At 40.9% G+C, this 26,130-nt stretch overlaps 1 pseudogene; it reads left to right on the top strand.

The window, feature by feature from the left end:
- Positions 1–1,360: 1,360 nt before the first annotated feature.
- On the top strand, positions 1,361–2,918 carry LOC109568763 (ATP-dependent RNA helicase DDX19B pseudogene; annotated as a pseudogene).
- The last annotated feature ends 23,212 nt before the right edge of the window (positions 2,919–26,130 follow it).

Genomic DNA, 26,130 nt, shown 5'->3' with positions numbered 1-26,130 from the left:
ATTAAACAAAAAAATAAGTGTCAGCAGTAGCAAGGATGGAGAAGGCAATGGCATCCCACTCTAGTTCTCTTGCCTGGAAAATCCCATGGATGGCGAAGCCTGGTAGGCTGCAGTCCATGGGGTCGCTAAGAGTCAGACGCGACTGAGCGACTTCCCTTTCACTTTTCACTTTCATGCATTGGAGAAGGAAATGGCAACCTACTCCAGTGTTCTTGCCTGGAGAATCCCAGGGATGGGGGAGCCTGATGGGCTTCCTTCTACGGGGTCACACAGAGTCAGACAGGACTGAAGCAACTTAGCAGTAGCAGTAGCAAGGATGGAGAAAAATTGGAACTCTCATGCATTTCTGATGGAAATGTAAAATGGTACACCTACTATGGAAAACATTTTGGTGGTTCCTCAAAAAGCTATACAAAGAATTACCATATTCTATCCAGTAATTCCACTCCTAAGCATTTACCCAACATAATTAAAAACAGGAAGTCAAACATTCACAATAGCCAAAAGGTAGAAACAACCCAAATGTTCATCAACAGATGAACAGATACAGAAAATGTGGCTTATGTATGTAATAAAATATTGTTCAGTCACAAAACAGAAGTTCTGATACATGCTACAACATGGATGAATTTGAAAACATCGCGCTATTAGCAAGACACAAAAGGCCAGACATTGTGCAATCCCTTTTTTATGAAACATCTAGAATAGATGTCAAATTCATAGAAACAAAAAATAGATTAGAGGTTTCCAGGGGCTGAGAGTGGAGAAAAATGAGAGTTATTGCCTCAAAATTATAGAGTTTCTGTCTAAAGTGATGGAAATTCATGGAAATAGAGACTGAGGATGGTTGCACTACATTGTGAATATAGTCACTGCCATTGAGTTGAATGGTTAAAGTGACAAATTTGTTTTATATATATATATATCTTACCACAATTTAAAAAATTAATAATGTAATATGCAAAAAAATTGAATTATATACTTTAAATGGATAAATTATATGGTATGTAAATTATATCTCAATAAAGCTGTTTAAAAAAGTAATGATGCAGTACACAGTGAAAATTGCTAGAGTCCTGTCCTCGTGTAGGCAAGAAAAGATGTGATTTACTACATGAAGGGGCTTGGCTTAAACAGGAATGTGTAAATTTCATCCATAGTAACATGCATGTAAGTCAAAGAATAGGGACGCAAATGCAGGCAGTAGGTTTGGTGTCGGGAGCAGGTTTATTAGTCTCAGCTGTTGTAAAAGTATGTCAAGTTGCATCTTACAGTGTTTCTTTCTGCCTGGTGGGCCCTTGGTTTTTCTTCCCCTACCCAACATCACTCGATTATGTTTCTTATAGGGGTATACAATGCCTTAACGCATTTTGAATTGCCATAGAACCTAGGGTCATATGTTCTGAAAACATTCTGAATGAATGAGTGAGCAAATTATGAATACAACAGACAACTGGCTCTCGAGAGTTCAGTTGGTTTTCATTTTCCATCCTCAGTTCAGTTCATATTCTCTACTTCTGTGTCATATATAAACCAAACTATGTTTGGTGAGAAACCTCCTCAGCACTCATTCTAATGTAGTTGTGTGATAATATTCTCCCATTTCTGTTGGAAAACAATTTTTGTTATCCCCATATGGCAATCAGGCAGTGTGAGCTGGCGAGTTCACAGCACCAGCATCCCACTCAAGGCTTCCTTGCGGGCCCTAGCAGTGGACAAGCAGGAAACAAGAGCAATGCTGATGCAGAGAAGACAGATGAAGGACAGAAAGAGGCCAGAGTTGTCCTCTTTACTCAACAAGCTGATCAGAAGCAACTCTACTAATAACACAAACCAGGTGAAAACCTACAACAAGATCCAAACTCCTCCCTACACTCAGTAAGTCTTGTGAGGAGTCTATACCATGGGCTTCATCTATCCATCCAAAATGCAAGAGAACACGCTGCCTTTGACATTTGCTGAAGCCCTGCAGAACTTAGTTGCCCTGTCTTAGTCTGGAGCAGCTAAAACAGCTGCCTTTGTGTTAGTCGTGCAGTTGGATGCCCCACTGTCTGTGCCTCTCCCAGACTTATAAGCTGGTCTTTCAAATGGGAAAAGTGATTGAGCAGAAGGAAAAATCTTCCCTGAACTCAAGATAGCTTATGCTGTTCAAGGCAATAAATTGGGCACCAGGGTCAGAGATCAGGGAGCACCTTATCCCTGGTACAATTCTGGACTGGTACTACAAGCTCAAGTTCATGGACTCCAAGATCAAGGTTTGATCTGGATGAAGTTGACATGATGATAGCTACTCACCACTGTCAAGATCAGAGCACCTGCATCCAAAGGATGCTACCCAGCAACTGCCAGATGCTGCTTTCCCCTAATACCGTTGAAGACTCTATGGAAATTTGTCCCAGAATCAAACATCCAACTGAAGCGGAAGGAGGAGACAGTGGACATTGTGCAGCAGTAATACATGCTGTGCAGCAATGGACATGGAAGTTGCAGGCCTTGTGTAGCCTCTATGGGCCATCACCGTTGCTTAAGCTACCATCTGCTGCCAGTCCCCTAAAACACATGGCTGGCTGACAGCAGGGCTCTCAAAAGAAGGCAACCAGGTGAAATGTGGTGAAATGATGGTGGAGCAGAGGGCTGCCATAACTGAGTGCCTGAGATGGTAAAGAGAAGGTTCTGGTGGCCACCAACATGTATGCCCTTATTGTTGTTATACAGATGTATAACCTGAAGTTAAACAGGCATCTGTCATCATCATCACTGACCTTTCCCTTTACAAGGACAGGAATCTGGACAATGGGACCTACTTGCACTGCGTTAGGCATACAGGCCTCTTTGACAAGAAAAGCTGGGCAGTGAACATGGTTGACAGCAGGCACAGCATGATCATCCTGAACCAAAGCCATATAATAAGAGCATAGACAGACCGGACATGCTGATGTGGAGGGACAGAAGTTAGCCACCCGAGGAACTCCACACCATGGTACTTGCTCTCTCCCTGAACATATATTCTGAACATCTATGTTCATAGTGGTCAGGATACAGACAGGTGCAATCAAGGGACTAGGCGGACTATAGCCATTCATCTGTCTAAGGCAAGAATAATTGCCAAAGTTTTTGCTTCATCTTTATTTGGAATCTTCGTGTGGAATAGTCAGAGCAAATAATAGTACTGTGCACTTCCTCAAAGTTGGCCAAGGCTGTTGGTACCCACAGAGCGACAGAGCAAAGATGAGATGAAACTGAGTTGCAAGAGAAATATAAAACCCCAGTCAAGAGGAGTCCTCTTCAGTTCGTTGATACAGAATGGTTACTTTATCTAGGACCAGGCCTGGAAGATGGCTCTTCTGTGATGAGCATTACTCCAAACTCAGACCTTCCTTGGAGCCATTTCTGGGTTTTAGGACCAGATCTTTCCCCAGGAAGAAAAGGGGAGGATGCCAGCCCCCAGGTGGTTTCCTTGTCACATTACAAACACTGTGGAGACCAACAGACGGCCCCACATTTCCCCAGTGGGCGCTTGACTCTGTTGAGTCTTCTTCATGCTTCCGGCCAACTCTGAGCCTTCCCCGCAGTCTTGTAAGAAGAGAACAAATTTTTTGCCTCACCATCCAAAGTCCTGTCCTCACCAACCCTGAAACAACTATAAACAAAGGCAATAATTAAAGGAGTTTAGACTCAAAACAAAACAAAATGAAAAAACAATTTTTGTTTTTTCAGCATCTTCTCGTCAAGAGTTTCTCACTGCAAAGAGTGGGATGAAAAATCTTGGGGGCAAAATAACACAGCCTTCGGAGAACTGAATATCTAATTGCAGGGAAAACATACATGAGACTGATTTAAACTATTTATAAATAGTATGACAAACAATTGCTAAATAATGTGACAACTGATGTAAGCTCCAGAGAAGGCAATGGCACCCCACTCCAGTACTCTTGCCTGGAAAATCCCATGGACACAGGAGCCTGGTAGGCTGCAGTCCATGGGGTTGCTAAGAGTCGGGCACGACAGAGTGACTTCACTTTCACTTTTCACTTTCACGCATTGGAGAAGGAAATGGAAACCCACTCCAGTGTTCTTGCCTGGAGAATCCCTGGGACGGGGGAGCCTGGTGGGCTTCCTTCTATGGGGTCGCACAGAGTCGGACACGACTGAAGCGACTTAGCAGCAGCGGCAGCAGATGTAAGCTCCTTAGGGCTTCCACCTTTTGGGCCTTTAGAATCAGGTAGGATCAGTCAGAAAAGAATTCTGGGAGCAACAGAATGTTTGAACAGGCTGTTCCAAAGATAAGGAATATCAGATCAGATCAGACCAGTCGCTCAGTGGTGTCCGACTCTTTGCGACCCCATGAATTGCAGCACGCCAGGCCTCCCTGTCCATCACCAACTCCTGGAGTTCACTCCGACTCACATCCATCGAGTCAGTGATGCCATCCAGCCATCTCATCCTCTGTCATCCCCTTCTCCTCCTGCCCCCAATCCCTCCCAGCATCACAGTCTTTTCCAATGAGTCAACTCTTCGCATGAGGTGGCCAAAGTACTGGAGTTTCAGCTTAAGCATCATTCCTTCCAAAGAAATCCCAGGGCTGATCTCCTTCAGAATGGACTGGTTGGATCTCCTTGCAGTCCAAGGGACTCTCAAGAGTCTTCTCCAACACCACAGTTCAAAAGCATCAATTCTTAGGCACTCAGCCTCCTTCACTGCAGCCATGAAATTAAAAGATGCTTACTCCTTGGAAGGAAAGTTATGACAAACCTAGATAGCATATTCAAAAGCAGAGACGTTACTTTGCCAACAAAGGTTCGTCTAGTCAAGGCTATGGTTTTTCCTGTGGTCATGTATGGATGTGAGAGTTGGACTGTGAAGAAGGCTGAGTGCCGAAGAATTGATAAGGAACATAGATTTCAGCAAAGAAAGTAAAGACTTCCTCACTAGGATAAATGACTAAGACATATAGAGGTATGAGAAAGACAAGTGAGGAAGAGGAGCTACAGGGTGTAAGTAGAAAGTATGTAAGTTTTCTTTTAATAAGCCTTAAAGTTAATGCCAAATGCTTCAAATTTTAAGTCATCATTCTTGAGTAATATTTAGTTTGAAGTATAATATACTGAGAAAATTAATTCACAAATGATTCACTAATTGAATCATACTACCCAAGAAATGTTTTTATACACTCAAAGGAACTTACTAAATGTTATTATTCTGCCTTGTGTTCTTATAAAATCTAAATGTCATCACAGCATTTTTTTTGGAAATGGTATTAGGTCTAACCTTTATTGGGTACTTTCTATGTTCCACACACTATTTTACATGCTTCATATATATTTCAGTTAATACTTGCAACTATCCTATAAGGTGAGCCTTATTAACTACCGTTTTTATAGCTGAGGTATGGAAAGGATAACTTAATAGTCTCAAGGTCACATGATGGGTCAGGATTTGAATCCAGGATGAATCTGCTTTTCACATGATGTGAGGTACCTCCTTCCAAGGTCGGTGGCAGTCAAATATTTCTCTCAATAGAATCACTTGATGAGGACAAATTTATACACCAAAAATGGAGGAACTAGGGACCAAGAGGAAAGTGAGGTAGAGGAAAAAGCAACAGAATTAAGAATTAAGTTGAATTATATCAGATAATTCAATATGAATATCATATAACCATAATTTTTTTCTTTGCTGAACAGTCGTAGCCAACAAGAGATTTACTGAGCCATGTAAGTGGAATGAATCAAGTTATTGCCTTAGAGGTGTCTCTAATCTAGTAGGGGAGCAACAATGATAATGATGCTTTACCTCAAGCTAATTGAAGTAAATCCTATTCTTGAGGCACAAGCACTGTGAGAACAAGAAGAAAAAGTACTAACTCTGAGTAGATGATGGAGAGAACTTCAAAGAGGTGCAGGCCTTTGAGCTGAGCTTTAGGGCGTAAGTAGAGTTTTCAGTAGGTAAAGTCTTGGGGAATCAGTCTGGGCACAGACAAAGGGTAGAGGTGTGGAGGGTCACAGAACAGTCTGATGGGAACACCGCATGAGGGGAGACAGGTGTGGGACTGGACTCTGGAGAGGCCCTGGAGTCCTGGTAGTAGAGAACCCTGAACGCCACCATACTGAAGTGTAGAAACTTAATTTTTAGGTAATGAAATTTTGGCTTGTGTTTTGAGCTATAATGTGAAAGTGAAAACTAGGTCCACATCTCAATCATCTCTGAATTCACAGCATCTTATACAACATCTAGAACACAACAGACACACAAGAATGGATAGATGGTTGGATGGATAGATGGTTGGATGGATGGATGGTTGGATGGATGGATGGTTGGATGGATGGATGGGACAGACTCAGTACAAGCTTTAGAATTTCAAATGTCACCATGATTGCCAGGGAGGAGGATGAAAAGAAGGGATAGTTAGGGAATTTGAGATGAATATGTACACGCTGCTCTATTTTAAATCGATAACCAACAAGGACCTACTGTGTAGCACAGGGAACTCTGCTCAGTGTTATGTGGCAGCCTGGATGGGAAGAGAGTTTGAGGGAGAATGGATACATATATATGTAAGGCTGAGTCCCTTCACTGTTTGCCTGAAACTACTACAACATGGTTAATTGGCTATATAGCAATACAAAATAAAAAGTAAAAAACGAAATACAAATGACAGAAGCTAGTGACTAACTGAATATTGGAGCATTAGGAAAGTCCAGGATGACTTGAAGGCTTCTCGCACAGATTATAGGAGGCACAAAAAGGATGTGCTGGTTTGGGGAGGTAAGAAACATTTTGATAAACCTGCCACCCTGACATAAGAGTGTGGAGCTGGGGGAGCACACAGCACAGAAGAGACAGGAGAGCATCACAGTGGGTGAGCACAGTCAGGAAACCTCTGTCAGTGATTAGTCCTTGAGCCCAGGGAAGCTTCTTCTAGGCTTTGCTCAGGGATACCAGAGGAATACCAGTGTGGGGACAGGTAGGGAGAAAGCGATGTCCTTCAGAGCGCCCCTCATCCCACGCTGAGGTTTACCTAAGAGAGCCATCCGTACCTCTCTCTCTACTTACCTCCTTGCTACACTAACATTACACAGTACCACTGCCACCCACGGGCCCACATACCTGGGGAAGAATCAGACTGGACAGAAATGCCATTTTAGACTATACCACGTCTCATAATTTGATCATATTCTGTCTGGAATTTTCAGGCATTTTAAAAGTGCAAAGATCACTGAATTCTTTGGAGGAAAAGGACTGACTATATATGTATATGATAAAAGGGGAGGAAAAACTATTACCAAAAGAGTAGACAATGGTACACCTACAATAATACTCTGTTAAATTTAACTATTCAGCAAGAAAACATTTAACAAAGCAAGGCTGATGTGCAGCACAGGGCCCATAAATAGCCACAAACCAATAAGAACTGTGGGCTTCTCTGGTGGCTCAGCAGCAAAGAATCCACCTGCAGTGCAGGAGATCCAGGAGATGTGGTTTTGATCCCTTGGTTGGGAAGATCCCCTGGAAAAGGAGATGGCAACCCACCCCAGTATTCTTGCTGGGAAAATCCCAGGGATAGGGGAGCCTGGTGGCCTACAATCCATGGGGTTGCAAACAGTCAGACACAACTGAAGTGTCTGACCACAACCACCACCAATAAGAACTGTGGTGTTATTTTGGCAGAATTCATTTGCATCTTGCCTCTGCCAGTCATTATTTGTGTGATTTTAGGCAAGACAGTTACCTTTTGAGCCTCAATTTTTTAATCTCTTAAATGGATTCAATGCCATCTCCCTCTCAGAGTATTGTGAAGCTTAGATGGGATGATCCATATGAAGTTTTCAGTGCCATACCTGGCACAATACGAGTTCAGAAATGTTGGTTCCCCCTTTCCCTTTGCAAACTGACTCATAGGAAGCTGAACAAGTCAATACACAGAAAGAAAGGAACTAAAATGATGCTTGCAATTTGTGGATAAATGCAGGTAATAGGAGAAGAACATAAAAGAGCTTAATTGAGTAAAATACTAACTAGTTACTGGCAGAGAGATTTCAAATACTTTTCAAGTTGCTCTTGTCAAGCCCTCCTCTGGCTCTCTGCTTTGAAGTTTGACTGCTAATCACACATTTTTAGAACTTCTCAAAGAGGGAAGGAAGACGAGAATTCCACCCAGCAGGCAGAGACATGCTGTGGATTTGTTTGCCTTAACTGGAATTTGGTGATACAATAGCTGAGGTCACCTAAGGACTTTGAAGATTTTTTTTCCAATTTTGTGGATACAATAATTGTGTAAAATCATTGTGGACTGTGTTCATTTAACCTTCACAACTACATTTTTGCTAATGGAGACTTTGTTGCTTTTAAATAAGGAAAATATTGCAGGAGTCTAGTTTATGGACAGAACAGTCACTTGGGGGAAATCTTTAATTTAAACCTACCTCCATAACCTTCCTACCTAGTTTTTCTCCCCTCACAATCTTTCTTCTTATCTCTTCTCTGTGTCATTCATTGCCACAGTTCTTTTATTTGTTGATTTAATAAATACTTACTAAATGCCTAGACTATATCCAGACATTCTTCTAGGTGAATCCTAGTAGGATTCCACTTATCCTACTGAAGACTGAGTTATGAGTAAGATTGTCCCTGCTTCCATGGAGACAGAGAGGGGACAGAGAATAAACTAACAAACGTATGGAACTATAATTACTGGTAATGATCAGTGCTGCAAAGAAAAATAAAGCAAGGGGTATAGAGTAACTAGGATGTGGCTACTCGCTTTAGCATCACTTTATAGACTTCCAGATGCTCCAGACTATAAGGCTGCCCCAAGTTTCACTGCTCTGTCAACACTTGCAAGGGATTGCAGCCAAGACTTACAAATGCATGGCTCGATGTCCCCACTCTCCACTGCCACTCGATTTCAGCTAATTCAAACTGATATGAGGGCTGGAAATTTTTCAACAAGTAAACACATATTAGATGTTACCAAGGCCAAGCTCATACTGCTCATCTCACGACAGGCCAATAAATCCAGAGATAAGTAGTTGGGGCAAGGAATAATGATTTATTCAGAAAGTCAGAGTCTGAAAAAATGATGGACTAGTGTCCCAAAGAACCATCTTTCTCAAATTAGAATTCAGGCTTCTTTTATACTAAAAGTGGAGGGGGTGTGGTTGGTTGTTGCAAATATTTTGGTGTCAGAATCCTTTGTTCTTGCAACTGTCCAGGTAGGTCATGTCATGATACTCCTGTAAACCTCCTGAAAGACAAAGTTATTCTCTGTTCTGCAACTCTTTATCTCTATATGAGTGGGTAAGTATTATACCTTTAAAGATCAGAGCCTTGAGAAAAGACTATCATGTATATTTCAAGCTATAGGCAACATTCTTAACTTGTAACAAAAGCAATAGAATACACAGGTTAAAGTAAAAGGAACAGATCCAATATGGAGTCAGATTTGCTCTTCCCTATTACAGTCAGAAGGAAAAAAAAAAAAAAAAACAAAATCAAGCTTATGTAAAAGAGAAAAAATCAGAATCTATCACATAGATCTAAGAGATATAAGAGAAAGATAGTGTTTTCAGGCTTTTGATACAAAAGTGCTCTCAGTGACTACTGATAAAAGGAGATAAGAATAACCTGAATTCAAATATAAATGGATAACCCAAACCCTGAATACAAACAGTTTTGACATGTCTCTGTATCAAATCTCTCACAGGAGTATCAAGCATAGAACACATTTTCCAATCATGGGGAGTAAGATTTGTAAAAAGATAGCAGAGAAGAAAGAACAAAGAAAGAGGTCTAGATAATACACCAAATTACATAACTGGCACTAAAATAACTGATTTTTAAATAATCTGTAACTGCTTAACTGAGAATGAAGGCAGTATAAAGTCAAGAGCATGAATCTAAAAGACAAATCAGCATTCAAATCCTATCTCCATCCTCTATTGGTTGGGTGACCATGAGCAAGTCATTTAATCTTTCTAAGCCTCACTCTCAACATCCTTGAAGTCAGGATACAGTAATTCCTATTTGGTAGTGTTACTACAAGGACATACAAAGAATTTTGCAGTGTCTGGACTGCAGTAACTATTAAATTAATAGTAGCAATTATCATTATTATTAAAAATGTTTTAGCCTCATGACTTCAACTCTACTAAAGTGGTCTTTTTAGAAAATGCTAACATAAATATGCTGCATTTTTATAATTCTTCATATTGTTTAAATTAAATATATTATACAAAAGTATCTCCAGTTCACTGAAGAGATAGCATAAAATACAGATAAATCATAAGAAGGAATTTTTTTACTTTTAATAATATAATTTATTTTTCAAAATCAGAATCATTCTGTATATACATATCATTTGAAATCTGATTTTTCTACTTACCATAACACATACATACCACTAACATTTTTGTGACATTAAAAAGTCTTCTACAATATGGTTTCTTTTTAAAATTTATTTATTTAACTGGAGTATAATTACTTTACAGGATTGTGATGGCTTCTTCCATGTATCAATATGAATCAGCTATAAGTATATATGTGTTCTCTCCACCTTGAATCCCCCACTCACCTCCCTCCCCGCCATCCCTCCAGGTTGTCACGGAGCACTGGCTTTGGGTGCGTGCTTCATACATCAAATGCACACTGGCTATCTATTTTACATATGGTAATGTGTATGTTTCAGTGCTGTTCTCTCAAATCATCCCACACTCTTCTTCTCCCAGTGAGTGCAAAACTCCGTTTTTCACGTCTATGTCTCTTTTGCTGCCCTGTACATAGCATTGTCGGTACTATCTTTCTAGGTTCCATATATATGCGTTAACATATGGTATTTGTCTTTCTCTTTCTGACTTAACTTCACTCTGTATAATAGTCTCTAGGTTCATCCAGCTTATTAGGACTGACTCAAATGTGTTCCTTTTTATAGCCAAGTAATATTCCATCGTGTAAATGTACCACAACTTCCTTATCTGCTGATGGACAGCTAGGTTGCTTCCATGTCCTAGCTATTGTAAATAGTGCTGTAATGAACATACAATGCAGTTTATAATGGCCATAATATATGTAACCAATTTCTGTGCCATAATATTTAAAAAAACTTTAGAGTATAGTTGCTTTACAATAATGTGTTAATTTCTATTGTACAGCAAAGTGAATCAGCTATGCAGATACATATATCCTCTTTCTTTTTTATATTTTTCTTTTTCTAATATATATATTTTAATTAATTTATTTCTTCTAATTGGAGGCTAATTACTTTATAATATTGTAGTGATTTTTGCCATACATTCACATGAATCAGCCATGGGTGTACCTGTGTCCCCCATCTTGAACAACCCCCGCCACCCACCTCCCTCCCCATGCCATCCCTCAGGGTCATCCCAGTGCACCAGCCCTGAGCACCCTGTCTCATGCATTGAACCTGGACTGGTGATCTATTTCACATATGATAATATACATGTTTCAGTGGTATTCTCTCAAATCACCCCACCCTCACCTTCTCCCACAGTGTCCAAAAGTCTGTTCTTTACATCTATGTCTGCCGTATGACCCAGCAATCCCATTGCTGGGCATACACACCAAGGAAACCAGAATTGGAAGAGACACATGTACCCCAATGTTCATCACAGCACTGTTTACAATAGTCAGGACATGGAAGCAACCCAGATGTCCATCGGCAGACGAATGGATAGGAAAGCTGTGGTACATATACACAATGGAATATTACTCAGCTATTAAAAAGAATGCATTTGAATCAGTTCTAATGAGGTGGATGAAACTGGAGCCTATTATACGGAGTGAAGTAAGTCAGAAAGAAAAACACCAACACAGTATATTAATGCATATACATGGAATTTATACAGCAAAGAGACACAGTTGTAAAGAACAGACTTTTGGACTCTGTGGGAGAGGGTGAGGGTGGGATGATTTGAGAGAATGGCATAGAAATATGTATATCACCATATGTCCTTCTTCTTTGGATTTCCTTCCCATCTAAGTCACCACAGAGCACTGAGCAGAGTCCCTTTGCTATACTACAGGTTCTCATTAGTTGTCTATTTTATACACATTATCAATAGTACATACATGTCAGTCCCAATCTCCTAATTGACCCCATCCCCACCTTCCCCCTTGGCATCCGTGCATTTGTTCTCAATGTCTGGGTCTCTATTTCTGCTTTGTATAGAAGATTGTCTATGCCAGCTTTTTCAGATTCCTGTGCCATAACATATTTAACCAACCCTTTTATGTTCAATTTTCAAGCTATTTCCAATTTTCTGACACTATAAATAAAATCCAATGAAAATTTTTGCATACAAATCTTTATACATAGATATGACTAATTCTTAGAATAAATTCCAAGAATTAGAATGACTAGGCCAAAATATACACACAATTTAATAATTGTAAAACATATTGCCCATTGACACCCTTGAATGTATTATTTTACATTCCTGTTAGTGTATGTAAGTGCCAGCTCCACCGTATTCATGACAAAAATAGTATATTTTTTAAATTTACATAAGAAGGCAACCTTAAAAATCATAGTCATGGAAGTCAAAGTCATCCCACTACTTAGAAACAACTGGTGATATATATACATATGTTTTAGGTCTTTACATAAATCAGTTTATAAAAATGGAGTCGTGGTAATCATACTGTGTTATAATTCAATTTTTAAATTTAAAAATATAGAGTGAAGATCTTCCTATAACTACCCATCTAAAACATTATTTTTAACGACTAAAATGTAATCCACTGTATCAATGAACAACTTATATATCTGGTGCCCTATTGGTCAGCATTAGATTTCAACCAATTACTAGGTTTCATGAAAAATCCTGTAGAAAATCTTGGTAAACATTCTTAATGTTTTTAATTTAATATTTATTTTAATATTTTAAAAATTTGATGTGAACTTTCTTGCCAAAATGGTTGTAAAACTAAGGTTTTGAAAACATATTGCTAAATTGGGTTTCAAAAGGAAGTATCAGTAAAGCAATTATCCTTCAATTAAAAATAAGTAAATTTTTTAAAAAGGAAGTATCAGTTTATACCATCATCAACAGTTTGTGAGAGTGGCATTTCCCTGCACCCTCAATCATGAATTACTATTTCCTTGGAGAAGGAAATGGCAACCCACTCCAGTATTCTTGCCTGGAAAATCCCATGGATGGAGGAACCTGGTAGGCTACAGTCCATGGGATCACAAAGAGTCGGACATGACTGAGCAACTTGACTTTCACTCCATAATCTTTGCTGATTTAATAGGTAAAAATGATACAGCACTTAAATTCACAGTCCTTTGTATATTTTTTCTTGAGATATAGTTGATGTACATTATTACAGAAATTTCAGGTGTACAACATTGTGATTCACAATGTTAAAAGTTATAGTCTATTTCTACTTATTATAAAGTATTGGCTATATTCCCCGGCTATAAATTGTAAAATTTATCATTGTCTATTGTAACAGTCTCTATTTTAAAGTCTATTTTATCTGAAGAGTATTGCTACTCCTGCTTTCTTTTGATTTCAATTTGCATGGAATAATTTTTCCAGCCCCTCACTTTCAGTCTGTATGTGTCCCTAGGTCCAAAGTGGGTCTCTTATAGACAGCATATACAGGGGTTTTGTTTTTGTATCCATTTAGCCAGTCTGTCTTTTCCATTACATTTAAGGTAATTATTGATATGAATGATCCTATTACCATTTACTTTATTGTTTAGGGTTTGTTTTTACAGATCTTTTCTTTCTCTTGTATTTCCTGTCTAGAGAAGTTCCTTTAGCATTTGTTGTAAAGCTGATTTGGTGGTGTTGAATTCCCTAAACTTTTACTTATCTGTAAAGCTTTTGATTTCTCCACTGAATCTGAATGAGATCCTTGCTGGGTAGAATAACCTTGGTTGTAGGTTTTTTCCTTTCATCACTTGAAGTGATCCTGCCAGTCCCTTCTAGACTGCAGAATTCCTGTTGAAAGATCTCCTGTTAGCCTTATGGGGATCCCCTTATATGTTATTTGTTGCTCTTCCCTTGATGTTTTCAATATTTTTCTTTTTATTATTTTTCATTAGTTTGATTAATATGTGTCTTGGTGTGTTTCTCTTTGGGTTTATCCTGTATGGGACTCTCTGGGCTTCCTGCACTTGGATGGGCTATTTCCTTTCCCATGTTAAGGAAGTTTTCAACTATAATTTTCTCAAATACTTTTTCACATCTTTTTTCTCTTCTTCTTCTGGGACCCATATAATTTGAACATTTAATGTTGTCCTGGATGTCTCCAAAACTGTCCTCATTTCTTTTCATTCTTCATTCTGCTCTGCTTCAGTTATTCCCACCATTCTATCTTCCAGCTTCCTTTTCTTCCCAGTTATTCTGCTGTTGGTTCCCTCTAGTGTATTTTTAACCTCAGTTATTGTGTTACTCATTGCTGATTGTCTAGTCTTTATTTCTTCTAAGTCCTTGTTAAATATTTCTTATATCTTCTCAATCTGTGCCTCCATTCGATTTATCTATGTCTCCATTTTAATTCCAAGATTTTGGATCATCTTTACCATCATTACTGTGAAAGCTTTTTCAGATAAATTGCCTATTTCCTCTTCATTTGTTTGATATTTTAGGTTTTCACCATGTTCCTTCATCTGTTGGGCTTCCCTTGCAGTGCTAGTGGTAAAGAACCCACCTGCCAATACAGGAGACATAAGAGACACAGGTTCAATCCCTGGATTAGGAAGATCCCTGGAAGAATTAGGAAGATCCCTGGAAGGAGGGCATAGCAAGCCACTCCAGTATTCTTGCCTGGAGAATTCCATGGACATAAAAGCCTGGCAGGCTACAGTCCAGGGTTGCACAGAGTTGGACAACTCAAGCAGCTTAGCACCCACACATGCGCTTTATCTGTTACATGTTTTTCTTTCTTTTCATTTTGTTTAATTTACTGTTTGAAGCCTTTCTGCATGTTTCAGGTCTGTAGTCCTCTTACCAGTCCCCTCAACCAGCAAACCTTCCCAGGGCCTTGGGAAGGTTTGCTGGTTGAGGGGACTGGTGCCTCTGTTCTGATAAGTGGACCTGGATCTTCTCTCTCTGAAGGGCAGTGCTGTGTTTTGGGGTGTCCGTGGGCTTGTTATGGCTTTAGGCAGCCTATCTGCTAGTGGGCAGTGTTGTGTTACTCTTTTGCTGCAAGGTTTGGCATAAAGCCTCTGGCACTGTAGCTTGCTGACCTTTGGGTGGGGCCTGGTCTTAGTGTTGAGTTGGCAGAGTTTGGGAGAGCTCTCATTGATTAATGTTTCATGGGATCAGGAGTTCTCTGGTGGTCCACCATCCTGGACTTGGGTCTCCCACCTTGGAGCTTCAGGCCTGACCCCTAACTGTAGCACCAAGACTACTCAAGCCACACAGCGAAGAAGAGAAAGAGAAAGAAAAACAGAAAAAAATATATAGAGAAAAAAGAATTTAAAAATAAAAAGAAGAAAAGAAACTCAAACAAACATAGAAACAAACAAACAAAGAAAAGGAATGGACAGATAAAACTCCAAGACAAATGGTGAAAGCAACACTCAGCAGACAAGAACACCCAAAGAAACACACAGTCACAGAGAGAAATGAAGAGAGGAAAAAAGAAAAAGAAAAAAAAAGGAATAAAAACAGGAACCAAAAAAGAAGAGTACAGTCAAGCCAATAAACAAACCTATAAGTGAAAACTCATACTAAAAACTAGACTAGCAAAATACAAAATTAAAAACATGGAAAAATGCAAAATAACTAAAGAGTACTGCAAAAATAGGAAAAAACAAAATAAAATAAATTTATTTAAAAGAAAAACTTTTTAAAAAGAAAAAGTAAATTATAAAAATTAAAGGAATAATGAAAAAGAACAATAGGACAATGTGAACATGAAAAAATACAAAAAAAAAAAAAAAGAGAGAGAGAGTTGTAGTAAGAAGAATGTCCTCCGTTGTCCTTGGCTGTGTCCTCAAGCCCCAGCCAATCTGCCAACCCCAAAAGTCCTCCAATTTCTCGGAAGGTCTCTGGACCTGCTGCGGCAGCTGTGGGGTCAGCTCAGACTCAGATCTGGCCTTACTCCAGCTTGTACTTTTTTCCAAAGTCCACAGTTACCCGCAAAGTCCACAGTCTTAGGCAAATTGTGGGGATTTAACCAATGCGCCTATGACTGCAGGAGCCAACTCCCTTCCTCTTCTTTGGTCACACAGCCTCTGCTCAGCTTCGATCTGACCTCCCTTCTGTTTGTAGGCCGCTCTCCAGATCTGTTCCCTGCCCAGACAAAAGGGCGCAAAAGTAGCAGTTTATTAGGACTCGCTTGCTCAGTCGGGCTGGAGAGATGGGGGAGTACAGCAGCAACAGCTGGGGGGTGTGGGGACTGCCTGTTGCTGCCTAGGTCTGTGGGAAGTTACTGCAGACTGAGGTGGTTCGTGCACCGCCTCAGGGGAGTTGCCCCCAGACTGAGTCCCTTGGTAGAGCCAGGCTGCTCGGGCTCCCAGGGAGCTGTGGGCAGTGGCCTGTGCTTGTTCACAGGTTGGTGGCAGCTGCTACCTTTGGGGTTGGGACCACGTCGGTGTTTTGTCCCATGCCTCTGGTACTCACACAGGCTTTGGTGGTAGCCAGCAGCATATCAATCTCTGGAGTCGCAGTCCACAGCCAAGGCTTGTACTACCTATGGCACGCACGAGGGCGGGGCCCTTCCAGCTTGTGGAGTTAGAGGGTTCCAGCGACAATCATCTCCTGCCTTCCTGGCAGGGCCAGGCTTTTTCCTGGCCCCCTCATCTGTGCCATACTGCCACTTCCAGATAGTACACAGCCAATCCCGGTCTTCTGCCTGGGCTCCAACCCTCGGAGCCTGAGCCTCAGCACCCCACCCCCACTTATCGCGGGGGACATGCAGATACCGAGGCCACTGGGAAGTGCACGTTGGCAACAATTTCTGTGATGAATTCTGTCCATTTTGCTTCCATCCAAACATCTGCTGCTCTGTTCCTCTCTGAAATTCCGAAGCTCTCCTCTGTCTCCACTTGTGAGGGGGTTTCTGAGTGTGTGGAAACTTTTCCTCCTTCACAACTCTCTTCCCGAGACACTGGTGCATTCCAAATCCTTTGTTTATTTTTTCTTATATCTTTTGCCCTACCTCATTCTATGGAGATTAGCTTGCCTTTTTGGAAGTCTGGGGTCTTCTGCTAGCATCCAGAAGTGTTCTGTAGGAGTTGCTCCACATGCAGATCTATTTTTGATATATTTGTGGGGAGGACAGTGATCTCGCTGTCTTATCCCTTTGCCATCTTGAAAGTCCTCTCAGTCTTTATTTTAAACTCTGTTTTATTTGATGTAAGTTTTGCTATCCTGGCTTTCTTTTCATTTCCATTTGCATGCAATACCTTTTCCATCCCTTCACTTTCAGTCTGAGTGTGACTTTAGATATGAAGTGAATCTCTTGGTAAGCAGCATGTATACGAGTTTTGTATACATTCATTCACTCTATGTGTTTTGATTGGGGCATTTAGTTTGTTTATATTTAAATGTAATTCACCTTACATTTAAATTAATTATCAATATATATGTGCTTACTGCCATTTGTTAATTGTTTTGGGGTTGTTTGTGGGGTTTTGCTGTTGTTTCTTTTCTTCTGTGATTTGATGATTATCTCTAGTATTATGTTTGGATTCATTTTTCTTTTTCTGTGTATGTGTCTATTATGGATTTTTGGTTTACCATGAGGTTTATAAAAATATATATGATTATTTTAGGTTGCTGATCTATTAATTTCAGATGCATTTTGCCAATTCTGCATTTGTACTCTCCTCCCCTCAAGACTATTGTTTTGATTAGATTTTTCATCTAATTGTTTTGTGTTTCCCTTAACTGATTATTGTGGAGATAGCTGATTTTACTACTTTTGCTTTTAACCTTCCAAGTAGCTTTGTGCATGGAGGATTTCCTACTTTTACTTTACGTTTGCCCTTACTGATGAAATTTTTCCCTTTGTATACTCATGTTTCTAGTTGTTGTCTTTTTTGGCTTAGAGAATTTCCATTAACATTTTTTGGAAAGCTTATTTGGTGATGCTGAATTCTTTTAGCTTGTGATTGTCTGTAGTTTTTGATCTGTCTACCAAATCTGAACAAGATCCTTGCTGAGTAGAGTGTCTGGGTTGTACATTATTCCCGCTCATCACTTCAAATACATTGTGCCACTCCCTTCTGGTCTACAGAGTTTCTGCTGAAAACTCAGCTGTGAATTTTACGGGAGTTTCCTTGTTTGTAATTAGCTTTTTTAAAAAGATATTTTATTTTATTATTTCTGGTGGTGCTGGGTCTTTGTTGCTGCACACAGGTTTCTCTAGTTGTGGGGAGCAGGGGCCCCTCTTTGTTGCGACACAAGGGCTTCTTATTGCCATGGGTTCTCTTGTGGCAGAACACAGGGTCTAGGGGCACAAGCTTCATTAGTTGTTATGCAGACTCAGTAGTTTAGGTTTCGTAGTTTAGTAGTAGTAGGTTTAGTAGTTGTGGCACACAGACTTGGTTGCTCTGAGGCATGTGGAATCTTCCCAGACTGGGGATTAAACCCCATGCCCTCTACATTGGCAGGCTGATTCTTATCCACTGTTCCACCAGGGAAATCCTGTACCTAGCTGTTCTTCTCTTGCTATTTTTAGTAATATCTCTTTAATTTTTGTCATTTTAGTTACAATGTATCTAGGTGTGGTTCTCTGACTTCAACTTGTTTGGCACTCTCCTTGCTTCCTGGTCCTAAATGTCTGTTTCCTTTCCCAAGTTATGGCAGTTTTCAGCTACTTTGTCTTCAAATATGTTCATTGCCCTCTTATATCTCTCTTATCCTTCTAGGACCCCCATAATATAAATGTTTGCAAGCTTCATGTTGCCCCAGAAGCCTCTTAAATTGTCCTCATTTCTTTTCATTATTTTTTCTCTTTTTCTGTTGACTATCAGTAATCTCCACTTCTCTGTCTTCCAGCTTGTGGATCCATTCCTCTGTAATATTTACTCTACTCTTCATTCCTTCAGTGTATTTTTAAATTTCAGTTTTTGCATTCTTTATCTCTGTTTGCTTCTTCTTTTTCTAACTCTTTATTAAACACTTATAAGTTTTCATTCTGTGTATGTATTCTTCTCCTGAGGTCTTTGGTCATCTTGATGATCAATGCCCTGACCCCTATTTCAGTAGGTTGTCTCTCTCCAGTTCACTTAGCTCTTTTTCTGGAATTGTGTTGTTGTTGTTTAGTTGCTAAGTTGTGTTTGACTCTTTGCAACTCCATGGACTGCAGCATGCCAGTCTTCCCTGTCCTTCACTATCTCTCTTAAACTCATGTCCATTGAGTCAATGATGCCATACAACCATCTCATCCTCTGTTACCCCCTTCTCCTCCTGCCCTCAACCTTTCTCAGCATCAGGGTCTTTTCCAATGAGTCAGCTGTTTGGACCAGGTGGCCAAATACTGGAGCTTCAGCTTCAGCATCAGTCCTTTCAATGTATATTCAGGGTTGATTTCCTTTAGGATTGACTGATTTGATCTTCTTGCAGTCCAAGGGACTCTTGAGAATCTTCTCCAGCACCACAGTTTGAAAGAATCAGTTCCTCAGCAATCAGCCTTCTTTATGGTCCAAATTTCACATCTGTATGTGAATACTGGAAAAACCAGTAGTCACGGGATTTTATCTTCTTCTTTCCTTTGGAACATGTTCCTCTGTTGTCTCATTTTGCCTAAGTTGCTATTTTTATTTTTATGTATCTGGTAACTTGGTTACTTTTCCCAGCCTTAGAGAAGTGACTTTTTGTAGGGGATGTCCTATATGTTACAGCAACACACTCCCTTCTAGTCAGCTGAGCTGTATGCTCTAGGCGTCCCCCTATGGGGGCTGCCTGGGTCCTTCTGTTGTGGCAGACTATGTCAGTGGTTTGGTATGCTTGGTTGCCAGGCCCTGCCTTGTGCAAAGGCTGTTGACCACAAGTTGGCAGGACCAGGTCACATGGCATCTGACTACGGAACCCTAGGGGGCCCCAGGGCTAGTTTTGGCTCAGATTGGTGGAGTCAGTGTCCAGGAGTCCCTGGGGGTGTTGCTTGCTCACTGGTGTGAGTGCATGCATGCTAAGTCACTTTAGGCATGTCCAACTCTTTGCAACCCTATGGACTGTAGCTCATGAGGCTCCTCTGTCCATGGTATTCTCCAGGCAAGAATGCCCACAGAGGGTAAAGCTATTTCCTGGGGCTAGTGTTGATAGGCAGAGTTACATCCTAAAGTCTGGTTGCAGGGCCCAGGAATCCCAGAGCTGGTGTTGGATCACTGGTGGGTGGGGCTAGTTCCTGATCAGGTTGGATGCAGGGTCTGAGTTGTCCCAAAGCTTGTGTTGGCCTGCTAGTAGGTGGGGCCAGGGCCTAGCTAGTCACAGGGCAGGATTTGGCTTGCTAGTGTGTGGTCTAGGTCTGCAAGCTACAGGGCTGAGGTTTTTTTGTGGCTTGTCTTTGTGCTCTTATAGGTGAGTCTGGTCCCAAGGAACAAACAGGCTTCCTGGAGGATGGGGCTGGAGCCCAGGGCAATTCTGGAGCTGGTGCCTGCCCCCTGGTGGTAGACTAGTGTCTATGTCCCCAGTTTGAGCTCCCCCAGTTTGAGCTCCAGTTGCCTCCTGCCTCTCAAGAGACTTCCAAAATCAGCAGGTAGGTCTGACTTGGGCTTCTGTCAAATTACTGCTTCTGACCTAGCTCTTAGAGTGTGTGAGATATTGTATAAGCCCTTTAAAAGTGAAGTTTCTACTGTCCCAGCCCTCTTGGCTCCTGAAAGTAAACCCCTTCAAAGCCAATGCCCCTAGGTTGTGGAGCATGACTTGGGACTCAGACAACTCACTCCTTTAGGAGAACCTCTTGTAATTATTCTCCTATTTATTGTTTATCCACCCAGGGTTATGGGACTTGACTATATCAAAAGTCTGCCCTTTCTATCTATCTCATTATGGTTCGTTCCTTGTGTCTTTAGTTGTAGATCTTTTCCAGTAGTTTCCAGTCTTTTTCGTTGATTTATTTTTTCTTTTTTTGCAAATGGTTGTGATTTTGGTATGCCTGGCAAGAATGTGAGATCAGGGTCTTTCTACTCCACTGTTTTGGCCAATTTCCCTCCACAGTCTTTTATATTAGTGAGGCATCTTTAAGTTAATGGGCTACTTGTATTTTTATTTTGTAAATTGTTAGTGTAAATCCTTTGCATGTTTATAAATTAGTGTGTTTGCCTTTTTCTTATATATTTATAAAAATTTGCATATATTAAATAACATTTTGACTGGAGAAGGGAAGGCAAACCACTTCAGTATTCTTGCCTTGAGAACCCCATGAACAGTATGAAAAGGCAAAAAGTCATGACACTGAAAGATGAACTCCCCAGGTCAGTAGGTGCCAATATGATTCTGGAGAAGAGTGGAGAAATAACTCCAGAAAGAATGAAGAGACGGAACCAAAGCAAAAACAACGCCCAGTTGGGGATGAGACGGGTGATGGAAGTAAAGTCCAATGCTGTAAAGAACAATATTGTATAGGAACCTGGAATGTTAGTTCCATGAATCAAGGCAAATTGGAAGTGGTCAAACAGGAGATGGCAAGAGTGAAAATCAACATTTTAGGAATCAGTGAACTAAAATGGACTAGATCGGGCAAATTTAATTCAGATGACCATTATATCTACTACTGTGGGCAAGAATCCCTTAGAAGAAATGGAGTAGCCCTCATAGTCAACAAAAGAGTCCAAAATGCAGCACGTGGGTGCAATCTCTAAAATGACAGAATGATCTCTGTTTGTTTCCAAGACAAACCAGTCAATATCACAGTAATCCAAGTCTATGCCCCAACCACTAATGCCAAAGAAGCTGACGTTGAATGGTTCTATGTAGACCTACCAGACCTTCTAGAACTAACACCCAAAAAAGATGTCCTTTTCATCACAGGGAACTCTAATTCAAAAGTAGGAAGTCAAGAGATACCTGGAGTAACAGGCTAATTTGGCCTTGGAGTACAAAACGAAGCAGGGCAAAGGCTAACAGAGTTTTGCCAAAAGAATGCACTGGTCATAGCAAACACCCTCTTCCAAAAACACAAGAGAGGACTCTATACATGGATATCAATAGTGAACTCAAACTGATTAGTTCTTTGCAGCCAAAGATGGAGAAGCTCTATACAGTCAGCAAAAAGAAGACCAGGAGCTGACTGTGGCTCAAACCAGACATGGAACAACAGACTGGTTCCAAATTGGGAAAGGAGTATGTCAAGGCTATATATTGCCACCCTGTTTATTTAGCTTATATGCAGAGTACATCATGGGAAATACTGGGCTGGATAAAGCACAAACTGGAATCAAGATTGTCAGGAGAAATATCAATAATCTCAGATATGCAGATGACACCACCCTTATGGCAGAAAGTGAATAAGAACTAAAGAGCCTCTTGATGAAAGTGAAAGAGAAGAGTGAAAAAGCTGGCTTAAAACTAAACATTCAAAAAACGAAGATCATGTCATCTAGTCCCATCATTACATGGCAAATAGACGGGGAAATAATAAGAGACTTTATTTTGGGGGGCTCCAAAATCACTGCAGATGGTGACTACAGCTATGAAGTTAAAAGATATTTGGTCCTTGGAAGAAAAGCTGTGACCAATGTAGACAGCATATTAAAAAGCAGAGACATTTCTTTGCCGACAAAGTTCTGTTTAGTCAAAGCTATGCTTTTTCCAGTAGTCATGTATGGATGTGAGAAAGTGAAAGTGAAAGTTGCTCAGTTGTGCCCGACTCTTTGGGACCCCATGGACTATACAGTCCATGGCATTCTCCAGGCCAGACCACTGGAGTGGGTAGTCTTTCCCTTCTCAGTAGGATCTTCCCAACCCATGGATCAAACCCAGGTCTCCTGCATTGCAGGCAGATTCTCTACCAACTGAGCTAGTTGGACTATAAAGAACACTGAGCACCGAAGAATTGATGTTTTGAATTGTGGTGTTGGAGAAGACTCTTGAGAGTCCCTTGGACTGCAAGGAGATTCAACCAGTCAATCCTAAAGAAAATTAGTCCCAAATATTCATTGGAAGGATTGGTGCTGAAGCTGAAACTCCAATATTTTGGCCACCTGATGCCAAGAGCTGACTCATTTGAAATGACCCTGATGCTGGGGAAGATTGAAGGTGGAAGGAGAAAGGGATGACAGAGCATGACGTGGTTGGATGGCATCACTGACTCGATGGACATGAGTTTGAGTAAGCTCCCAGAGTTGGTGATGGACAGGGAAGCCTGGCATGCTGCAGTTCGTAGCATTGCAAAGAGTTGGACATGGCTGAGCGACTAAGCACACACACACACACAGTAAGGGTAATTAAGATATTATATTTTTAAAGTGATAATTTCCCTTTTCTATGAACTTTAACCAAAGGATACATTCATGCAGGGCTTCCCAGGTGGTGCTAGTGGCAAAAAACCTGTCTGCCAATGCCAACGAAGGATACTTAAGAGACGGGGGTTGGATCCCTAGGTCGTGGAGATCCCCTGGAGGAGGGCATGGCAACCCACTCCAGTATTCTTGCCTAGAGAATCCCATGGACAGAGGAAGTTATTGGACTATGATCCATAGGGTTGAAAAGAGTCAGACACAACTCAAGAGACTTAGCATGCATGCACACATTCACATTCATGCAACCATCAGTTCAGTTCAGTCCAGTTGCTCAGTTGTGTCCGACGCTGTGACACCTCTTTATTATTGCAATCATCAGTACAGTCAAAATATAGAGTAGTTTTATCACCCTAAAAAATTCTCTCTTGAGAATTCCCAGGTGGTCCAGTGGTTAAACTACATGCTATCAATACAAGAGGCACGGGTTTGATCCCTGGTTTGCGAACTAAGATCCTATATGCTGCATAGTGTGGCAAAAAAAAAAAAAGTTCCATCTTGTTCTCTTTCCCCCTAACTCTTCTCCCTAGTAATCATTGATTTTTTTTTCTGTCCTTGTGGTTTTGCCTTGTCCAAAATCTCATATAAATGAAATTATACAGTATGAAACCTTTTTAATGTGACTTCTTTCACTTAGTATAATACTTTGGCCACTTCATGCGAAGAGTTGACTCATCGAAAAAGACTCTGATGCTGGGAGGGATTGGGGGCAAGAGGAGAAGGGGACGACAGAGGATGAGATGGCTGGATGGCATCACTGACTCAATGGACATGAGTTTGAGTGAACTCCGGGAGTTGGTGATGGACAGGGAGGCCTGGCGTGCTGCAATTCACAGGGTCGCAAAGAGTCAGACGCGACTGAACTGAACTGAACTGAATACATTTCAGACATATCCATGTATCAGGTTTTTTTTTTTCTTCTTTCTATTGCTTTCCTTTCTATTATCCTTTCATAGTATTCATTCTATGCATATCCACAGTGTCTTTATCCATTCACCAGATGATGTAAACTTTTATTATTTCTTGGTTTTGATGATAATGACTGAAAAGAAAATTCCATTAATATTCATATAGAAATTTTTGTGTAGACGTATGTTTTCATTGTGTATGCTATTACTTCAGTTGTATCCAAGTCTTTGCAACCCTATGGACTGTAGCCCATTAGGCTCCTCTGACCATGGGATTCTCCGGGTGAGGATACTGGAGTGAGTTACCATGCCCTCCTCTAGGGGTATCTTCCCAAATAATAACTGGTGTAATGCCCTGAACACATACTTCAGTGAGATTTCAAGTATATTGGTTAAACCATAGTTGACGACTTAGGGGGAACTGTTAGTAAATGATGGACCAGCCACAGTATGCACTGAGACACACAGCAGAGACTCTCATTAGTAACAGTGGGAGGAGCAGGGCTGAAGCAGGTCAAAGTCTTTGAAGCAAGGTGGGCTTCCTTTACCTTTTGGAGTCCCTGTGAGTGTAGCTGCACAAGTGGCTTCCCCAGCACTATTGGCTGCTTTGCAACAGTATTGCCCAGCATGCTCTGAGTAAGCATCAACTATAAGCATTAAAGCCAATCTTTTGGACTCCTCAAAGTGGAAAACTACATCTTTTGTTGGTAGAATTGATATTGTTGGTTATGAAACCACTGGATTTCTGGCTTGGGAATTCCAGAAACCCTGGCATGAAAACTGTCTCCCTGCTGTGCACCTTGAGGCTGGATAGAGGCTGGATGAAGATGGGCTTTTGGCCAAGGGGATCCTTCTTAAATTAAACTGATGAAGAGATATGCCACTGAGAGTTGGATGTAACTTCTTCAAGTGTGCTAAATCCTGAAAAGAACCATGCCAACCTTTAATGTCGTATGTTCCCTGCAGTGAAACCAGCCTACCAGCACTGTGACCTTGGGAAAAAGTGAAAGTGAAAGCTGCTCGGTCATGTCTGACTCTTTGCAACCCCATGGACTGTAGCTCACCAGGCTCCTCTGTCCATGGAATTCTCCAGGCAAGAATACTGGAGTGAGTTGCCATGCCTTTCTCCAGGGGATCTTCCCAACCCAGGGACTGAACTGGGTCTCCCACACTGCAGGCAGATTCTTTACCATCTGAGTCACTGCTGCTGCTGCTGCTAAGTGGCTTCAGTCGTGTCCGACTCTGCGCGACCCCATAGACGGCAGCCCCCCAGGCCCTGCCATCCCTGGGATTCTCCAGGCAAGAACACTGGAGTGGGTTGCCATTTCCTCCTCCAATGCATGAAAGAGAAAAGTGAAAGTGAAGTTGCTCAGTCATGTCCAACTCTTAGCGACCCCATGGACTGCAGCCTACCAGGCTCCTCCGTCCATGGGATTTTCCAGGCAAGAGTACTGGAGTGGGGTGCCATTATTTTATTTATTTAACAATGTTTCATCTGGCCTGTATATCACCAACATTTTTGCCCAATTTTCCATCTACCTTTTAATCTTGTTTATGGGCAAATATTTGAGCCTTTTCACTCATGGTTCCTCCTTTTAGACAAATTCTTTACATTTCAAATTACTTTACCTTTACCTACAGTGTTTCATTTTATCTTTACGATAACTACAAAACTACAAAGAGGACACTGCTGTTACTCTTCTATAGCTTGTTACACTGGTATCAAAAGAGTAATTTTTCAAAATTACAGTTTGTCAGAGGCATTTTTTATTTTATTTT

Source organism: Bos indicus, chromosome 15, assembly GCF_029378745.1.
Source record: "Bos indicus isolate NIAB-ARS_2022 breed Sahiwal x Tharparkar chromosome 15, NIAB-ARS_B.indTharparkar_mat_pri_1.0, whole genome shotgun sequence".
Classification (NCBI taxonomy): Eukaryota; Metazoa; Chordata; class Mammalia; order Artiodactyla; family Bovidae; genus Bos; species Bos indicus.
Note: the sequence above shows the minus strand (reverse complement) of the source record. Positions and strands in the feature narration are given on the sequence as shown.